Raw genomic sequence first — 5,439 nt, 5'->3', positions numbered from 1 at the left:
ACAGAGGAATGAGGCAGGGGTGGTCCCATTTCCCCTTTGCGATTTGTGTTATATTTGGAGTCATTGGCGAAGTAATGGATTCAGAAATTCAAGGATATAATTGCCATGGTAATCAAGAAAAGTTGGCTTTATTTGCAGACATTATTTTGCACCTGATAAAGCCATAAAAGGATATCTTGGTGTTGTGGAACAATCTGAGAAAGTTTCAAGATTTTTGGAATATAAAATTAATGAAGATAAAATGTAGGCTATACCTGTAGACTATGTACCCACATGTGAATCGTTTGAGCAATTACTTTATTTTAATATGTCCCCAAAAATACGGGTATTTAGGCGTATGGGATAAAAGGCATTCTGTTATGGCAGCTAAGGATATGTGGAAGAGACTAAACAAGAGAGAATACATACATTTTGAAACTGGACGCTCTTTTTTATGGATCTGGATAGCAAGATACAAGCAGTGAAAATTTTTAATTACTTTAATCAACCAGAGGAGAAGTTGTGAAGAGTAATTAATAGAGAGTTAAAATATTTTATTTGAGAGGGAAAGAGGGCAAGGGTCAAGTGGGAGAAGTTGACCCTTTCAAAAGAACAAGGTGGTTTAGGATTACCTAATTTGAAGGACTATTTTAGATCTACACAGTTAAGGCTCATATACATATCACAAGCAAAAAGCTATAATAAAGGGGGTGGGGGTGTTCAAGAAATGCAACTGGAATTTACTGGAGAAATCTGGCAAAGGAATCAAGGTATTGGAAGCAAATAACTAGAGAGGAAAAGGTAATGGAATACGAAGAGGCCAAGAAGACATTTGGACTGCAGGCTAGAGACTGCCTTCCCTACCAGGGATTGATGTCAGAGTACAGGGAACGGGATAGAGGAATCCTAAGCGGAAGCCATCCTCTGGTAGAGTTCTTAATGTAGACCACACACTGCTGTTAAAGGGATAATTAGTACAGCATATAAAATAGTGCACAATAACTACAGGAATCAATCAGGGGAAGTTATAAAAGATTGGGAAGAGCAACTGGATAAGCAAATCGCAAGAAAACTATGGGAGGACATATGTATGGGTCTCAAATATGCAACAAAGTCTAGAAGATTTAGGATTTTAGCTTTGAAGTGTTTACATATGTATTTTCACACCTCAAGCAAACTTCAAAGAATTTTAGCTCAGATAGAAGGCAGATGTTGGGGGTGGCATGGGAAAGAAAGGGGTAACCAGGAACATACATTGTGGAGTGTAATAAGTTAGAAGACTTTAAAAATTTCCTTCAGAGTGCTTTGGGTAAGCAAATGGGTGTAACTAAGGATTTTTTTTTTAACTGGTATACAGGATCTGAATTGTCTAGACATAGTAAGGCCTTAAGTTCAACTCTCATGGCTGTCAAAAAAACAATTACTAGAAAATGGAAATCAGTGTCTAAACCAACTGTATTTGCAGTAATGAATATTGTAAGACAAGTAAAAGAACTAAATGCGGTCATTAGAAAAGGGTAGGAGGAACTTGAAAAAAATGGAAATTGTGGGAGCAATACATGCAGAATAATGTTTGGGAGGAGGTGTGAGGTTTAAGGATGTCAGGAATTGTGCAAGTTATGTAATGTTGGATTGATGATAATTGTACAAAATAATATTTTTAAGTTTGAACACGTTTACATGTTTTTTTTCTTTTATATAAATGTATGTTTACCTATGTCTTAAGTGATGGAACAAATGAGTCACTTAAGGAAGTAAGAGGCTTAATTTTCAGGGGAGGGTTGAAAAAAATATGGCAAGACACAGGAAACAAAAAAGCCAAAGGAACTTGCTGTTGCCTTAAAGTGACCGAGGAATATGACATGCCAAGGCAAAACAGGCTGGGAAAATTCATCAGCTGGTCAATCACAACCCTTGGTCTGGATTACCACTCATGGAAAAAATAGGAAAGGCAATTGGCAGACTAACCAATTCCGACATTGAAGACAATAATGACACAGCACAAGTCTTGCCTATCCACCTCTATGGCTACCAAGAATTACACCCAGTGGGTGGATTACCTCCTCAGAGATGAACAGCCTTAAAGCCCCTAGCTCCACAAGGTGCAGTGAGCTGCCAGCCTTAATTTAGTATCAAAACATGCTTACACCCACTTTTGCTCATCTAGGATGTCTGCATGCAACAGCCACATATTTTCAAATTCAGCTTCCAAAACACAAGACAGCAAATATCTCATTACCCTCTCCTGGCTCCCACAGGAAACTCGCAGCAAAGCAGCAAACAAATCTTTCCATGGCACACCAGTAGTAAGAGATGAAAGACAGTGGGACAGAATAATTTTCTACTAAACTGTTCAGAGTCCATTCCCAAGTCCAAGATGGGGCTTAGATATGGAAGCCTCAGTTCTGACCCTTTGAGTGACACATTTAGTGGCAGATCTACTAGCCAGTAAAAACTAGTGCATTTCCTGTGGCTTACAATCTCGACTACCTGGTGCAAAATTCAGATACACCCACATTTAAAATCATGATACGACTGTGGTATGCTTTGTGCCCTCCTTAGATTTGAAAAGCATGTTGTCTCAGCTTAGCAGTGTACTAGTCAAAGCTGTTGAAAATATGCACACCTCTCAATTTAAAACATCAGAATCAGATTAGGGTTGCCACCTTTACAAATGCCCAAAGTGGGACATTTGTGCTACAAACATCAGATTTTTGCAGGGCAAAACATACCCACGGCCAGTAGAAAGGACAGAACTTCAGTTTTTTGCCTAAATAAAAGTCTATTCTTGTAGCATTTTAGTTCCTTATTCTGTTTCTTATAACATTTAGGTGTTTCAGATACAGAATAACTGTTTTATGCAACTATGACATAAAATATAGAAAATAATTTTGTCCTAAAATCTCAGGACATTTGCCATTTTTTCACACTTTTTGCAGGACACAACTGCCCAAAGACGGACTGTCCCTCGCAAAGTGGGACAGGTGGTAACCCTAAATCAGATGATGCACAAATCACTGACTTATCAAAGCATGAGAAGGAAAATACATGCAAGTTAGCAGTGCAGACTCAAATACAAAGTGATACTAAACTTTATTTTCATTATTTTATTTTTTTAAAACAATGGAACCACTGACAAAGTAGAAAGGAAAGATGAATTTGTAGCCTGATCCAGTCTAAGGTGCTTTTACCTCAGGCTTTCCCTTTAAGTGGAATGCAACAGTCATCAGCTGAGAACCAACCAAGCAAATTATCCTCTGCCTTACGATTTTTGTCTGTAATTCTTCCAGTTTATCTGATGTGGGATGTTACTGCTCATCATAGGACAAAGGCAATAATAAATGGAATGGAAACTTCTAGAAAGAAGACATTACTAGGTGTTTCAAATGAAGCAGACACCATCTATGTAACAGAATGATGAACTTGTCCTTATTAAGGGTGACAACACCTTTGGATAAATGTAAAAAGGCAGCCACCGTTTACAAATGTACACTGTTCTTGCTGCTTTCATTTCTTATTAGGGTTTATACATCCTGAAACTGGAGTCTCTCTGGCTTCTTACACAATATTTGTATGCAGTTAGCCAACTTCTTTAATTGTCTGTGCCAAAGACTGCATTAAAAATCAACACTGAAATTTCACATATGAGATTAATACACCTTGCACAGAATTTATAAAATGAAAACCAAATAAGTGCATTTTTATGTCATTTACAAATAAAATAACCTTTTGTTCTACTTGCTCAGTACTAATTTTCTTTCTAAGGCCTCCTCCCCTGGGTCCCCTTTCAAAATGGACATGATTCATTAATAAAAATGTGGTTACTTCCGAGTCGTTACCCAATTTGCACTGTACTGCTGTTCGATAATGTCCTGAACTACTACTCTAAACCAGGAAGAAGACTGCTAGCAGTATTGTAACACAAAGTACCCTTCTAAAGCAACAAATGTCAGGGACAGCACCATACCCACAGAAACTGAAAGTCTTAATCCATGAAATCCTGAAAGAAGAGAGATAAACCAGAACAGTGTCAAGAACGAATGAAAAGGGGAAGTGATGAGAAGAAAATGCTTTTAATAAAAACTGAGAGCAGATAAACACCCATGGTTCAGTTACTTGTAATGGGTTACCTGATAAATGCAATTCTGGGTGCAACATTCTATGAGGTGTGTGAAATGAAGTTTACCTGACCTTCACAATCTCATACTATATTGTTGACCCAAAGTATGTTACAGGGCAGAAAGGGAATGCACCTGTTACAGGACTTCCTCCATTCTCTAAATCAGTACACAGAAAAAGCAGCAAAGCAAGACAGAGGAAAATGTTTAGATTCTATGAAAATTAAATAAAAACAGTACATGCTACTTATAGCAGGTCATAATAAAGTCTTTGTAACTGAAGTAAAAGATGCAAGAGAGGCCCATCCATACAACCTAAAAGAGGCCATTTGTTGCTCAGTGTGAAAAGAAATGCATTCCGACTGTAGTCCAGTCCATGTATCCAAGGCAACATTTAGAACAAATATCACAAAATAGCAGTCTTAAATGCAAAATATTAGTCCAGTCTAAGGTGCCAGTTAAGAAAAAAAAGATTTGTATATTGCACTCAATGTTACATTTCCCAGTTTAGAAATGTCCAACCTTCAGGAAAGTATCTGGTCCAGTGTGCTTAAAAAAGCATCCTGACAGTCCAACCTCAGCATGTGCTGGGTAAATGTAGCAAGAATATTTTAATAACTTAAGTGGCAAATTAAGGAAGCAATGTTAACAAATCCACTGGCAGCATCTAGGATGCAAATCTGATGAATTAGAAACTGCAATTAAAGCAGGCTGGGAAGCCATTTACAATGTGCTGGGCTGAAGGGGCAGGGTATCTGGGGAAGTGTGGGGTAAGGTGGTGTGCCCTCTGCACACCCAGAGACTGGCCGCAGCACACATGGGGAGAAATGAGGTAGCATTAAAGTACAAAACCCCAAGGGTGACAGTAACTCATCCACAGGACACCCTTAGGATTCATGCTGGCCTTGCCATCAAATATATAGTCCGTGGGATGACTGGAGTGACCAAGTGGATGCAGCAGGGACATGAAGCACTGGGTCAGCTGTTAGGATGACTACTGGGAAGAAGAAAAAAAACTAATTGGAAAGGCTACTGGAAAATTATATCCATGGCATTTTCACTAAGAATGTTCATACAGCAACTGCAAACTTCTACGGACAAGTGTCTCAGCCCGGTGTTGCAATGCTTGAAAGAGGGAGTGCACCCACAACAAAATTCTGGAGACATGTGTCAGAGTGACAGACAACAGCTGTGATCCAGTTGTTTTGTACTTGCCCACACAACACGGCAGTCTCTGCTGCATATATGGAGAGTAAAGCAGTACAAAGTCAAACCATACAATGAAAGATTTAAAGGTGCCGGTAAACATTAGAAAGAAAAAGCCCAAAGTCAAACCACGGAA

General features: G+C 38.7%; 1 protein-coding gene across 1 annotated transcript in view; it reads right to left on the bottom strand.

Moving 5' to 3' along the window:
• Positions 1-3,053: 3,053 nt before the first annotated feature.
• The window catches only part of CENPL (centromere protein L), a 634,883-nt gene continuing 632,497 nt past the window's right edge, over positions 3,054-5,439 (bottom strand). Inside the window, exon 5 of the mRNA XM_044085229.1 lies at positions 3,054-5,439. This exon is cut by the window's right edge and continues 1,850 nt beyond it. The gene's annotated coding sequence lies outside the window, so the exon portion shown is untranslated.

The sequence above is a fragment of the Protopterus annectens genome, chromosome 10.part0 (assembly GCF_019279795.1).
Source record: "Protopterus annectens isolate FY-2018-M chromosome 10.part0, PAN1.0, whole genome shotgun sequence".
NCBI lineage: Eukaryota > Metazoa > Chordata > Ceratodontiformes > Protopteridae > Protopterus > Protopterus annectens.
This window is presented reverse-complemented; position numbering and strand designations above follow the sequence as displayed.